Source organism: Cupressus sempervirens, chromosome 9 (assembly GCF_028749045.1).
Source record: "Cupressus sempervirens isolate cs-2001-9-10 chromosome 9, ASM2874904v1, whole genome shotgun sequence".
Taxonomy (NCBI): Eukaryota; Viridiplantae; Streptophyta; class Pinopsida; order Cupressales; family Cupressaceae; genus Cupressus; species Cupressus sempervirens.
In genome coordinates, this window is record NC_143126.1 from 728529851 (window position 1) to 728546480 (window position 16630).

General features: G+C 33.0%; 1 pseudogene; it reads left to right on the forward strand.

Annotated features, from left to right (window-relative positions):
- LOC149540783 (COP9 signalosome complex subunit 1 pseudogene) overlaps positions 1-13421 on the forward strand; it is a 110449-nt pseudogene extending 97028 nt beyond the window's left edge.
- Positions 13422-16630: the final 3209 nt, after the last annotated feature.

Genomic DNA, 16630 nt, shown 5'->3' on the forward strand with positions numbered 1-16630 from the left:
ACATATCATTGGTCTCAAGGAAACACCAAAAATCTTGGAATTAATATATAGTTCAACCATCATTCCCAATGGTATGTTGGAAGATGTCACTATTACACTACATTCATGGGATTATCTAGTTGATTTTTTTGTACTCTCTCCAAAAACAAGTACTAGAGGATATCCTATCATTCTAGGGTGACCATGATTAGCCATAGAAAATGTTTATATTGCATGCCAAGTAGGGAAAATGACCATTTTAGATGGGATGAACACTAAAAAATTAACCTTGTATTCTCCTAGTCAACCTTCGCTGCAGGATGATCAAGTTGTTTGGCCAAATTTAGGTGATTCTAATATGGATATAAATTCTAATAAACAACTGATGATGATCTCAAGAGACTCATTTGTAAGCACTAAAGAAGTAGATGAAGTCATTTCTTCCATCATATTGAATGAGTATGGCATACAACCAGAGACATGTTTTGGAGAAGCCTGTATTTTAGAAAATATTCTGCCATTACCCTGTGAACTCCACTATTTTGAGTTTGCACAACTTTTACACTCACTTCTACCACATGAAATAGACTCATCACCAATTGCTCAAATTTCAATGGCTAAAAAAATAGATAAAATAGAAATTGTCCCAGGGAGAAAGTTAAACATGAGTAAATACTTATCTTAGGCACAACATAACGACATCTTGCAGCTGTTACAAAAAAACCAAGATGCTTTTTCTTGGGATTATATATATATATATATATATATATATATATATATATATATATATATATATATATATATATGAAAGGTTTGGATCCTGCACTTTGTACTCATAGGATCTATATATGTCCCAATTTCAAAATAATAAGACAACCTTAGCATAGGATAAACCCAACATTACAGGATATTGTCAAAAATGAACTCCAAAAGTTAGTCAATGCTGGCTTTATATATCCTATTTTAGAAAGTCAATGGGTTTCACCATTATTTATAATTCTAAAAAAAGGAGGAAAATGGTGAGTCTATATAGATTATAGAGAACTCAATTTAGCTACCAAGAAAGACCATTTTCCATTGCCATTTGTAGGTTAGGTTCTTGACAATCTTGCAGGAAAGAAGTTCTTTTCCTTCTAGGATTGGTTCAGTGGTCACAATCAAATCTAGATAGCACCAAAGGATCAAGACATGACCACATTCACATGTCCATGGGGAACATTTGCTTACTCTAGCCTACCATTTGGTTTTTGCAATGCACCTGCAACTTTCCAAAGAGTTGTTATTAGCATTTTTTCTAATATATCTGTAGACTATTTGGAGGTGTATATGGATGACTTCAGCACATATGGACAGACCTTTGAAGAAGCTAAAGAAAACTTGATTTTTTTTTTGCAAAGATGTAAAGACTATAACCTATCCTTAAATAGTGAAAAGTGTTTTATGATGATGTAGGAAGGTGTGGTATTAGGACACTTTGTTTCCCCCAAAGGAATTGAAGTAGATCCAGTGAAGATATAGGTCATATGTACATTGGTTGTGCCAGCTAAGTTGAAAGACATCACAATTTTTCTAGGACATGTAGGGTACTATCAAAATTTTATCAAGGACTTCAGTCAAATTGCAACTCATCTGTATAACCTACTTCAAAAAGATGTAGAGTTCATATAGAATTCTGATTACACAAAAGCCTTCCTACAATCTAAGGAAGCCCTCTCAACAACACTAGTTCTCCAAGGACCAAATTGGGAGCTACCTTTTCATATACATACTAATGCCTTAGATCATGCCATTGGAGTAGTGCTTAGCCAAAAATTATAATCAACAGAACATGAAATTTACTATATTAGTAAAAATATATAAAAGGAACTGAGTATAATTACACTGTGACAGAGAAATAATTTCTTGCTGTAATTTATGCTCTGAACAAATTTTGACATTATGTTACAAGTTACTAGATATTTGTACATATAGATCATTCCACCATCAAATATCTAATGAATAAAATAGCAATCTCTAGATGATTGGCTCAGTGGTTACTACTGATGCAAGAATTTGACATTACCATTGTCAAAAAACCAAGTAAGGCAAATGTTGTGGCTGATTTCTTATCTCATCTCCAAACACTTGATCATCCTGTAGCCATAGAAGATAGTTTTTCTAATGAGCATCTCTTTCTTTTGTTAGCACAAAACCCTTGGTATGCTAACATAGCCAACTACCTAACAACTGGTAAGACACCTACACATTTCTCTACAAAGGAAAGATGGTTGCTGGCAGAGAAGAGTTTCAACTTTTCATGGAGCTCTGGGTTCCTGTTTTATACTAGACTAGATCAGGTAACACAAAGATGTCTCAGAGAGGATGAAAATTATGATGTTCTTCATGCTTGTCATGATGAACCCTATGGTGGCCACTTTTCTCCCAAAAGGACTTTAATTAAGATCCTAAATATAGGCTACTACTGGTCCACACTTCACAAGGATGTAGCTCAATATACCAAGAGATGTGACAAATTCTAGAGAATGGGTTGACCAACAAAAATAAATAAAATGCCCCTGCAACCACAGATAGTGATAGCACCATTTGACAAATGGGGGATCAATTTTTTTGGCCCTATTGAGGCACCATCTAAAGGAAATAATTACATCTTGGTATGCACTAATTATATTAACAAATGGGAAGAAGAAAAACTAATGAAGCACCCTCATGATAATAATGTTGCAAAGTTCCTATACGAATTCATCTTTACAAGGTTTGGCATTCCAAGAGAATTACAATCAGACCAAGGTCCCCAGTTTACATCTAATTTGAAAGCTACTCTTATGGAGGAATACAAAATTAGGCATGAAAAATATTCCTTGTATCATCCACAAGCCAATGGACAGGTTGAGGTGACAAATAGAGAGCTAGAAAACATACTCACTAAAATAGTTTCCTTGCATAGGAAAGATTGGGTGGCTAGACTTCCTAAAGCCTTATGGGCATATAGAACATTATGGAAATCTACTACTAGGTTTACACCTTTTGAGATCCTATATGGGAAGAAAAATATTATGCCCATTAAATTTGAGCATAAAACTCTATGAATAGCTTTAGAACTTGGTATTACTCTTCTTACAACATAGCAGAATCACATTTTGCATCTTAATGAGTTGGATGAATGGTGAAAGTTAGCCCTTCACAATACAAAACTAATCCATAATAAGAGAAAGAAATGGCATGACAAATTCATCAAAGATAGAGAGTTCTCTGTTGGTGATTGGGCACTCTTATATGACTCCAAATATTAGCACCACCAAGGGAAATTTCAAACCAGATGGCTTGGTCCATATGAAATTGTAACATTTTTTAACAATGGACTAGTTCAACTAACAACAATTGATTTGATTAAGTTCAAACTCCTAGTTAATGGGCATTGCCTGAAGCAATATCACAAACCAACAACTCAGGAGGAATTTCTTCAACAATTCAATAGAACAAAACTATCAATTCCTGCAACCACTTTGTCTAAGTCTTCCACTCAGACGCCTGCAACCCCTTGAATTTATTTCAAGGCCTTCATAATAAAATTTTTCATTTTATGTGAAATCTATTTCTTTTCCACCTCACTCCATCTCATCTTCTTGTCTTTCCATTATCAATCCACTTCATTAATTTCTATAGTACGATACTACTTGGAGCACCCTTCCTATCATGTATCAGGTCAATTACACTTGACCTCTCTACATTTATTTAATTTATTATTTATTTAGAAAAATGTGTTATTTTGATTTTCAAAATTTGCAATCTCTAAGGTTTGGTGGGACCTAGTCTATGATAGGTTGGGGGAGGGAAAATTGAAATCATAAATTTTAATCAAAGTCAACCTTAATTTGGCATGTATGATGTATGGGGGAAAGGGCACCTCAGTAATGAGTTGGTGACCCTTTGTATTTCTAAAGTGTGTGGGAAATAATTAATAAATCTAGCCATTAAGCTATGTTTTCACAAAGTACATAACCCTTCATTCATATGACATCTATTTTGAGCATGATCTCTATTTTCATTATATTTTGATGATTAAAATGCCATCATGAAGTACTAGAGAATGTGATGTTCAGAAGTACTCATAAGTGTTTAAAACTTGTTTCCTTTCCCAAATGCCATTGTTAAACTAAAAACCCCTATAACTATTTTTGCTCAAACTTTCAATCACCTATGGTGAATTCATTAGTTATAGCATTTTTCAAAAGATAACATGGGTGAGAACCTCAGTGGCATGAACCAAACGATCAAAAAGTCCTACTGGAAAACCCAACAATAATTGTCAAAGGCATCTAAATAGAGTTTATAGAATAGGTGGTGGTAGAGTTTACTGGTCTATCTACAAATGGGGAATGATGGATAGAGTATATGGATGCACAAGCTACAAAGAAACAATTCACAGTACATGGAGACCCTCGACCGGAGGAAAACAAGAAGCAAGCTACATTATGGTTATCTCTTCCCCTTTAAATCATTCAACCTACTGAGTTTATCATAAGGTATTTTACCTATGAGGGGTGGTATTCCTATTTGCATGTTGTTCATTTCAAGATTTTGAGTGGTTTGCGGAATGGTGACTATCTTGTAAATCTCCCTAGTTTCCTTTATTATATTGTCAAAAGGCAAGCTACCTATGTGCAACAAGGTATAACCCAGTCAGTGTCCCACCATTGCCTAATAAGAGCCATAATTGAAAGAGAATTGACTAGGTAGCATTTAGGGACATGGGAGGATTTTGTAAAACTCAAAATAGTGGGACCCCAAAGAGGTGGACCTAAAGGGTAGGAAATGGGGACAAGAGAGAAAATTGCTATAGGAGTTAGAAAGGTAGTACATATAAAATAGTTCAAGAAGCTTTAGCTTCTGTGTCCTCACCAAAGACTACAAAAAGGAGAATTCCACCTTCAAAAGCCTCAACCTCTAAAAAGAGGAAATCACATGCAGCTATTATAGGGAAAGGTTCAGAGGAAGTATCTCCAGTGCCACAGGAAGTTGCACCTAACATTAATAAAGGGAAATCTATTGATAAGGGTAAACAAACAATCCCTACCCCACAACAAGTTACTAGACTATCTAGGGTGAATCTAAATACTAAATCTTCCATTCCACTTGTTGATTTAGAATCTCCAATGCATATGCTTGCACAATTCCCAAAGCACACAATCCATACTCTTGAACATAAAAATGTTCCTGAAGAAGTTTCCCCAAAGCCAAATATCCCTATTAACATTTATAGTGACATAGATTCCTCAGAGAAAATGATGTTTAGGTTTGAACAACAAGCACATGAAATGATAGTTTTTTACCAAAAGAATACCCATCATTTGCACAAGAAATAGTTCAAGAAATTATTGAGACATTTCAAACTAATATGGCTATTGTGCCCTATCCTGCAATCATTATGCTTTTAGAAAAAGTTGATAGTCCTGTTGTCCATCATCATTCTAAAGATGATAGCACTACTACTCATCAAAATGATAGCCCTATTACTCATCATCATTCTAAAGATAATAGCCTTGCTATTCATAATCACACACCACCAGAAATTTCTACTCCATTATTAGCCAGTCTTAGTTTATACCAATAGTTCCAATGGGAAAAGGCAAATTGGGACCAAGAGAGAAAACAGTTGCTCAGAATTATAAAATAAAAGGTACTACAAATCAAAGAAAAAGATAATGAAATCAAGGACCTATAGCAACATGTCACAAAGGTAACAAAGCTCATTCCAAAGCTGGTGAAATGCATGTCATCATCTCTAGTTTATACGCTATTCTTGAAGGAGAAAATGATTAATTTTCAATTGTCTCAAATTGCCTAGGGGTTGAACCCTTCTTTGCAAACTCCACAAGATTTTTATGTAGCATTCAAATTAGTCCTGTTGGCTCTATAAAATCTCCTCTATGAGCTATCTATTCATAACCTTGCTATTCCAGATGATAGGGATTGGAATTTGTTGTTATATGTGGAGGATGTATAGTTTAGAGCAATCATGTCATGGATGCAAAAGAGATCAATAGAGAATTAGGCTGACCCTTATAGGGAAAAAGAAATGTTGGAACCATTGTAAATTTAGCCTGAGATATAAATACTCATAGGGTATTCTTTGATTGGCTCTCTATTACTAATAATAAAAGTGGTGCTACTAAAATTTACCCTATCCAAGAGCAGGCATTTATAGATTGGGAACATCATTGCTCCATAATTGCTCCTAAATCCATAACGGCTTCTACTCAAGGATGGGTCCGATTGTCAAAAGGTCTGAAAATAAGGGAATTGCACTCTCCTCAAAATTTGGAGTTGGTTATTAGCAGGATGCCCAAGTATATGATGCTAGGTAGAAGTTAGAAGAATTATTGGGTTCCTCTTTGTTTCTAACCACCAATGCTTCTGCATCCTATGCTTGACAAGTATGATTATTTTGCTGATTATAATATGGCCATTGAAGATCAAAAGTGGGAAAGGCTAGAATAGAATCATGGATGATTTAATTACAAGGCTAATGAATTAGGTGAAAAGATTATCAATGATCTTAGGCTGTGGATGAGGATTATAAATTTATAAATGTTGAAGGGATCAAGATTAGGTTGGTTGAGGGAAAATGATGACATGAGGAAATAGATGTCTTTTTGACCCTTATTGTGGACATTTTTTTATATTATGTTGAACTTTTTCATCTTTTAAGTATAGTATTTTGTACTTTTTGATATGAACATATAGCATAGAAATTATAATAAGAGTTATGTCTAAAAAAGTGGGGGTTCATCTTGTTGATAAAAAACTTTCCTCATGAATGTTTGGCATGGGTAGATCTTCCTGTAGCCAAAGAGATTGCATAGACTATTAACTGAATACTAATTGTGTGCATTGGATGATGACCGTAGGTATCCAAGCCAAGTCAGAATCAGTCAAAACAACTCAAGTGAAGGACTAGCATTGTGAAATCACAAGAATTAATGATGTGTCATGGCACTATTGCAATAAAAAATGTAGCAAAAAATCCAGAAGGGACCTATTTAGTGCAATAATAAGGGACCTTTTTAGTGGTGTAGAAAGGGGACCTATTCCAATAGAATATGAGGGACTTGATGAAGTGGCTGAGCGAGAAAGCAAGCAACTAGGCAACCAGTTAGACATGCAAGGAATTGTTGCATAGTGCCTAGATTCCTAGTAGTTATTAAAGTCAACAACAAAGAAGATCTAGCATCCACCATGCTCTATATTTATGGGAATTTAAGGAGATATCTAATGTCTTTATGTTGCATGTTTTTCATGAGTTTTGGGTTGTAATGAACTATCCTTTATGAGGAAGTTGTGATTGTAGGAATTTTTTATTCCCTCCCTTTTTAAATAAGACCTTGTCTATATCTAAAAGGTCAAGTAATAAGTAGATTACTAGAGTTATTATACATTCTCTTATTTTCAAGCAAGTGTAATATTGTCTATTGAATGAATACATGAGTTTACTAAGTTTTCACACCTCTGTTTGAGTTGATATTTTCTTCATTCTTCCATGGGGGCCCATGCAAAAGTTGGAATTTACTTTAGCAATTAGGAGTTAGACTCAATTTTCGAAGTTAAGTTTAAAAATGTTGTTCCTATAGTCACTAGAAACAAAACTAGTCACTATGCTTGCAATAGTAGGTGCATAGATGTATGGTTAAGAAATTAGAGTTTCCTTCCAAGCATTTGATAGTTGTCTAAATCTTTTTGATAAACTAGATTTCCTTAATGGTTATTTTATTCAAAGTAGTAGTGACTTTTAGTAGAGACTAGAGCATATACTTTGCAAACATCATCTCAAGTTCACGCTCCCAGATTGATACTTAATAAAGAACAACACAGTACTTTGGTAGTAAAGGATGTCCAATCCTTCAACTAAAAAGGTGTTATATTGACTCTACAATGTGTCTGCACTTTCTATGGCTACATATTTTGATGAATTGTGAAACATCCTTCAATTTTAATCACTTTCTTTGAGGATTGCATTAGTGGAGCTTATGATGCAATGCTCCTAATTTCATTGGTTTATTCTTTATATCTTTCAAAATTTTAATTCAAATATGCATTGTTGCAATGACTTATGTCCATTAGGAATTTCATTTAAAGTAATTTCTTTAATTTCTTATTACCCTAAATCTATTATTTTCTTTTGAAACACTTGGTTAGAATAAGAATTCATAGAGTTACATTGATAGAACTTGCATTCATTAATAAATCTAAAAATACAAAGGTACATCAAGTTTGTGGTCATCTTCTTTCAGAATTTTTTATAGATTTTATAGATACTAGCAAAGGTTGATTGTGAACATTCACATTTATCTTCAATTGAGCTAACTATTATGTTGAAAAATAACCATCTGGAAACCTTGGAGTTGGTTAATTTGATCATATTTTCAATAGAGAAATTCATAAGGATTTACTCCATTGTCACCATGTAAAACAACCACTAACCAATGATGTAATAATGCCTCTTCTCGTTGCCTTTGAAGCTTGTCCATCTTTTTTTACTTTCTTCATAGGCATTGGACATCTAGCAACTATCTATCCTATCCTTTTTTAGTTGAAATATTTGAAAAGAAGTTTACCTTTTGTTAGTGAACGAGTTTTCTTCTAAAGAAATACATACAAATTGACCCTAAAACACTTAGATAAGAAGATAAATCAACACTAATAGTTGGGTCACTTCACTATTGGAATGTGCAAGTGCCCTCTAAATTATTTGGGTATAGCTCCTTGTTCAAGATTTAAAATGAATCAACTATATTATAATCAATAATACTTTTAACTTGAAAGAAAGAAAGGTTTACAAGCATCTATTCATAAACAAGACATAGATGCGAAGACATTAGCTAATTGAAAGGAAACAAATAGTAAATGACACCAAGATCATTGACCCAAATAATGCATGAATGTAAAAATGGAAACAAAAGCATATCACTCTTCTCAAAAACATGAGTAACTAGAGCACTAAATCCAAATTATAATCATGATGATGATCATATATAATAGGTACATGTTCAAAGAAAACCAATATCATTCCAAGATGAATATTAATTAGAAAATAAACATCTAAATTCAAAGTTTTAAAGTGTTGATATTTCCCTTCTCTGAATGCAAAAAAATGACAAAGATTTTACTTTTCATGTACATTGACCACTATCTAAGAAAAAAAATCCACTTCTCGCATTACATTCAGAATAAAAATGTAGCAGAAACTCCCCCTCTCATAGCACAAAGTTTTTTTAAAAAGAAGCCTCTGAAAATTGGAACCTTTTCTATAACACAAAGTATGTAGGTTGGGGGTAAAACTAAACACTTAATCTATCTTTATTTTACATATTTATCTCTGTCTTCTTTTGACAATTCTTTTCTATTTTTCATAAATGATTCTTGAAAGCAACCTTTCTTTTCCAATTGCCAACTGTCCCATATTTTCCTTTTCTTTTGAGATTTTTTATTGATAGATGTGTCATCTTTAGTTATGAAAAGTAAAGATTAATTAAACTTGAAATCAAATTTGATGTGTGATCATGTTTTCCCTAAGAAACACCTTGGATTATGCTGAAATATAGAAATCTCCATAGGAATTTTGACAATTGGACACTTATACTCCTTTCATTATTATAACTAGTTGGATAAACCTTGTTGGGTTGATTTAGAAGAGCTACATGGATTCATCATGTGTAGCTTCATTCATAACCATTCCTTCATCATTTGAAGCATCTTGTAGTTCCATTTTACCTTATTGAAACCATCCCAGCTTCTAGAGTAGTTGTCATCATTTTGCGACTATTCCAGGTAATTTTGACAGACTTGTACAAAATTATCTATATGTTGCAAACTAGATAGAATTTTGAAGATCACTCTGGTGAGAATTTAGATAGCTATGTTACATCAAACATATTTCAATTTTAGAAAGATCCAATAATGGAGTTCAGAGTTATGGCCCTTGCATTGAGACCAATTTTATTGCTTCAAAATTTTTGTAATTTTTAAATATTCCGATTCTTTTCATTTACACATGTGAAAATTCCTATTGTAGCCACTAATTATTAACCTCCTATCGTAAATAATTATTAAACTACCAAAAAAGTATTTCATTGCTAATATAAAAAATAACACAACTACAAATTCACCAATAAAATATAGAAAGAAATTAACAACACAAAAAAATTAATATTTTCATACAAATTATCCCTGGAAAAACCCCTAAGGGAAAAGTAGTTCTATGGATGAAAAATATATTAACTTTATCAAATCAAGATATATAAAATTCCTTGCTTCTCACTAATAAAATTTAGACAACCTCCTAATTTCTCCTACTAATATTCCCCACTTCTATCCCCAACGCTATGATTGTGCCCTTGTTGACACTGCAAGACTATTTGCTATCACTACAAACTCATTTTCTATCACTACAAATACTTCTACAACTTTTTATTCTCCAAATTCCTCCCTTGACCTTGTTTTATACTACCTAACCAAGAGGTTTCTAGTTGCTTCTTGATGAAAGATAACCTAACAAATTTTTTTCTAGTTGCTTCTCTATTAAAACAACCTAACTAATAGGTTACTAGTTGCTTCTATAAGGAGTCAATTAATTAACAAATATTTGTCTTAGCTCTAACCCATTAGTTAGTAAAACAATTATTTTCTAATTAATCACATAGGGATGGACAACTATCCAAGCTACCTAAACTAACAATCCCCCTTAGCGAGGAAGCTATTCTACATGGCACCCAACTTATCTCTAAAGAAGACAAATTTTTCCTTCCCCAATGTCTTAGTCAGAATGTCTACTACTTGCTCCTTTCTAGGTATGTACTATAGCTGAACAACCCCTCATTGTATAGAATCTTTGATGAAGTGATATGTGATGTCTATATGTTTAAATCTATCATGAAATACTAGATTCTTAGACAACTTGATGCAACTTTGATTATTGCAGTGTATCATAGTAGTCTCAACCTTCTAACACAAAAAGGCTACTAACAAATTTCAAATTCATATAGCTTCACATGTTGAATACTAGCTGCTATGTATTATGCTTCTACTAAACTAAGAGCCACAAACTTTTTCTTCTTGTTGAACCAAGATACAAATCCTAATACCAAGCTAAAGCAACACCCTGAAGTGCTTATTTTGTTTGTCATACTACCTGCCCATCAATCTAATATCTTCACCTTGAATATATATGATCCCATACTCAACTCTATCATGCAAGTATCACAATACATGCTTGGTCACTATCCAATGCATTCTCTTTGGTTCAACCATGAATTGACTAAGAAAGTTTATTGCAAATGCTATATCTGGCCTAGTGTTGACCAAATACACAAATGAACCAATCAATTGTCCATATAAAGTGGGATCTACCTCCTTCTCCTTAGATGTATCTACCTTCCTCCAATTTATGATCATGGGTGTAGGCATGGGTTTGCAATCCTCCATCCCAAATCTCTTCAAGATTTCAATACAATATTTCATTATATAAGGTGAAATAAATATGAAAATATTTATTGCTTGAGGACAAGAAAATTCAAGAGGGGTGGACTTGTCATGACCCCTCCTAAAGAGAATCCTATGATTATGGGATAAAATATAATAATAATTCATATACTATTCCTAAAGAAATAGTATTGATAAACTATAAATATTTATGATCTATTTTACTTAATTATTTATATGAATATAATGAAATTATTATTCATAATAATAATATCAATATATAAGGAATAAATGAAATCAATAAGACGATAATATATCTAATTATTATCACATTTAAATTATAATAAATAAGATAAATAATATTAAATATATGTGATATATATAGTATATATCTAAATACGTATAATAATATATCATTATTTAATATAATTATTTTAGGGTATGTTTAATAATTATATAGTTATAATTTATCATAATATCTAAGATTACATAATATTGTAATAGTCTTTACATAATTTATATAATATAGTTTATATAATAATATAGTTTAAAATCATTAAAAATAATATATAATTAATAAAATAATAAAATACCTTATTTATATAATTAATATTAATTTGAAAGGACATGACTCTATGAATATACTCATGTATATAATATATCAACGCATTGGAAAATACATCAGAAAAAAGATATGGAAAAAGGGGATACAAATTAAAGAAAAAGTCACAAACGAATGACCCCTAAAAAGTCATTACAAATGGAAGGACCCAGGAGAAAACATATTTATAATAAGAAACCCTAATGTCCCAAAAAGGGTCATTACTAATGGTATTAGAGCCTGGATCTTGCCATCCTGTGAACTACACAGCTGAACAAGCATAGGAGCTGAAGCGAACTTTAGTGAAATTTATAGATTCTACCTTGAAATCAGAAAGGGTTCATTACAAATGTTTGCATGGGTTCAAATTTTGTTGTGCTCATTTTTGGGATATAAGTTTGCAAAGACCATTCTCTTAGGGTAGTTAAGCAAACAATGAAGTCTGAAGAGAGACAACCTTGACATCAAAAAAATAGATTGGGAGGAAGACGTTGAAGGGAATGACGTTGGCAATGTAAATGGTGAGAGTGTAATGAGTAGTGAGAAAATGGACATGGAGGCATATGCCTCCCTTTACAGTGGGAGAACAAAGATAATGCGGTTGATGTTCATAGAAGACAGATGTGGAAATGAGAGCATGGGGTTGGAAACCCTGCAGATGGCTTATCATGAGGCTAAGAAGGGTGACAACACGATGCTGCTCAAGGATGTTTTGCACAATCTTGAGGCTAGGCTTGGCCCCTCTTCTCAATTCTGCATTGCCAATGAGCATGACTGGATTGATGCCGTCGAACGCCATGCTCAACTCTGCAAGGAAAAGATCAAGAATGAACTCAATGGGTATAAGACAAACCCAATAAAGGAGAGCATTCTGATGGGATACAATGATTTTGGGGACTTCTTCTATGCACATGGGATGCTGGGAGAAGCTTTTATGAACTATGTAAGGACTCATGATTCCTGTACCACTTCAAAGCATATAATCTAGATGTGCCTCAACATGATCCTGGTGAGCATCGAGATGGGGCAATTCATGCATGTCTCTAGCTACGTAACCAAAGCTAAGTAGACTCAAACACAAGCCCCTGATCTCCAAGATGATCTCCTCCTTGCAAAGCTCAAATGTGCTATTGGACTTGACCATCTCCATGCCTCCAAGTACAAGCTAGCTACTTGCAAGTTTGTGGAGACAAGCTTTGAACTTGGAAATAATTATACAGAGATTATTGCCCCACAAGATGTTGCGACATATGGAGCACTCTATGCACTCACATCATTTGATTGATCAAAACTTAAGCAATCAAGTGTGGAAGTTGGTAGATCAGAAATGACAATGAGCATAAAAAATCAAACCCTTCCAAAGTGAGTAATATATAATCAATGACTTGGTTAAATATTTATTGTTACTATTGATACTTCAAGGTTGTGAAGTTATTCAGAAGGAAATTCAATAATTTGGCAATGAGAAAATGCTGCTACAAGGAACTAAAAAGTAATAATGAAGGCATCAAAGGAGAGACTTTCAATTCAACATACAAATCCAGTTATAATGTGTTCTCAAACAATTACAATATTGAAAAGGGAAATATGTATCATGTACAATTGTTAAGTTTGAACCAAGATCACAAATTTAATATAAGTAATATTGGAAGAGATTAGGTGATTAGCAGCAAGTGATTTATAAACTCGAGTCATTGAGACAAACATTGAAGGTGGGGCCAAATCCCAAATAAGGTGGTTGAATCTATGAGGACCCTTAAGGTAGTTAAGAGTAAATAATGGATAAATATCCTATAATCACCACTTCAACACATAAGGGTAATGAGGTAAGATATATATTTTGTGCATATATTGCTATGAAATAATTGATAGTGTCTTTCTTACTACTGACACTTTTTTATTGTGAAGAATATTGAATAGTCTATCAATGGTTCTAGTTACAAAAAAATGAAATATAAATAAATGTTGAATTAAGGAAAACATAGTAATTAGAATACATTTCAATTATAGTACAAAGAGTCTATCGCTCATCTAAATTACATAATCTTAGGTAGGGAGTTGGTGGGGGGAAAGGCAAAGTAATTTCGAGCACTTGTCAGATACGCTTGGAGCTTGTTTCATGTGCCCTCTGCACTATCATTCTACCATCAAGATGATCATAACAAGGAGAGAGAAAGTTGTTTGTGTACTATAAGAAGAAATCTTTCAAATGAACTAAGTAAATTAAATTTAATACTCATCTTCTCATCCACATTATGATATCCTATGGTAGGGAGTTGGTGGAGGGAGAGACTGAGTAATTTCAAGCACTCGTTAGATATGCTTGGAGCTTGTTTCACGTGCCCTCTACATCGTAAATCTACCATCTTACATTGATTGTAATAAGGAAAGGGAGAAAGATTCCTTCCAAAGGATTATGTTAATAAGAAAAGGGAACCCTACCATTTTCCTATGGAGTTTGCAATCAGGAGAAAACACCCTATTGTAGTGCTAGTTAAGGGAAAGATAGTAATGGCTCCTTCTCACAAGAACATTTCTAGCCAAACAAGCAATCCACTAAGTAGACCACCTCATGTGGATGCCTAACACCTACCACCGGGGCCAAGGGGGCCAAAGTTCACTCTTGGACTTAGTATGGAATTGGCTTGGATTAACTTATTATTATTCAAATTTCTTTGAAGTTTATATATATTTATATGCATGCACTGATGCTTATTTTGTGGTTGCAGGGTTCATAAGCCTAATGAAGAAGTATAGTCATTGTGAATTGTTAATTTTAGGATCTAATCAAGGTTATGTATGATGTGTTTGCATCGTGTTTGCTCCATGTCTTCATCTGTCTACATCGTGTCTACTTCATGCCTTCATGCATCATCTATCTTCATCGTGTATGCTTTGTGTTTACATGTGTCTACTTCATGCATGCATCATGTTTGCTTTGTGTCTTCATACATTCATGCGTATACTTTGCATTAAGATGCATACTACATATGTGACTCTTTTATAGAATAAACGAAGTAATATTACAAGTAAAAATTTGAATACGATCTAGTAGTCAATTTCATTATATAAGGTGAAACAAATATGAAAATGTTTATTACTTGAGGACAAGAAAATTCAAGAGGGGCAGACTTGTCATGACTCCTCCTAAAGAGAATCCTATGATTATGGGATAAAATATAATAACAATTCATATACTATTCCTAAAGAAATAATATTGATAAACTATGAATATTTATGATCTATTTTACTTAATTATTTATATTATTCATATGAATATAATGAAATTATTATTCATAATAATAATATCAATATATATAAGGAATAAACCTTATAATTACAATGTAAATCAATAAGATGATAATATATCTAATTATTATCACATTTAAATTATAATAAATAAGATAAATAATATTAAATATACGTGATATATATATATATAGTATATATCTAAATATGTATAATAATATATCATTATTTAATATAATGATCTTAGGGTATGTTTAATAATTATATAGTTATAATTTATCATAATATCTAAGTTTACATAATATTGTAATAGTCTTTACATAATTTATATAATATAGTTTATAATCATTAAAAATAATATATAATTAATAAAATTGTAAGAATTTGGCTTAGGCCAGAATTCACCCAAGAACTAAAGAACTCAACACAAGCACATAGTAGACCAAAATAGACAAAGTATGATTAGAATGACGATATTCATTCAATAACTTGTTGAGAGTACACTAGGAGTGCCTGTATATAAAGGCTTCAGGAGAGCTTCTAGAATGCATAGAAGTCAACATCATGATATGTCATACAACTAGGCACATGTCCACCAGATATGGATTATCCTCCATTAAGCATGTGATTAAGTTCGATGATGTGAGGATAATCCTACAATGGTGTAGCATGCAAATCAGTGGAGTAGACAACATGTGCTAAATGAGGAGTGTTGATAATTGTGTTGTCATCATGAAAACTCAATGAATGATGTATACTCCTGTGTTGTAGACACCATGTGCATAATTAGAGTTGCATAACTCAATGAGAGTTCACAAAATCCTAAGTGTCTCACCTAAAATAATAATAAAATAATGCAAAATAATTAAATAATCCATTAACCTAAGTAAAACTTAAGTAAGTGTAATAAGTAAATACTTATTTACACCAACACCCCCCCTTAAGTGCAAGTTAGGGGACTTCCCTTAAGCTTACAAAATCTAGGATGAAATGCAGTATGGGTCCCAGCTACTAGGCCATGTTAGGTACCCATGTACATAATGATATGCAATCTACCATAAAGAGGGGAAAGAGGGAAAACCTCATGGGAAAAACCCTCCCCCAAAAAGAGAGATAAAGAAGGATGCATCGATGGATGGAGTAATCAAGACCCCCCCATTATGACATACATCCAATATATACATAAGAGAATGATGAGAAGAGGAAGAGAGACATGATAGGCTCCCCCCTCCAAAGAAGAATGCCTAATAGTGACTGCTCCGATGAAGAAGCTGATCCAAGACTGCATAATGGTGTTCCTCCCCTTAGGACAAAACAATGCCAAGG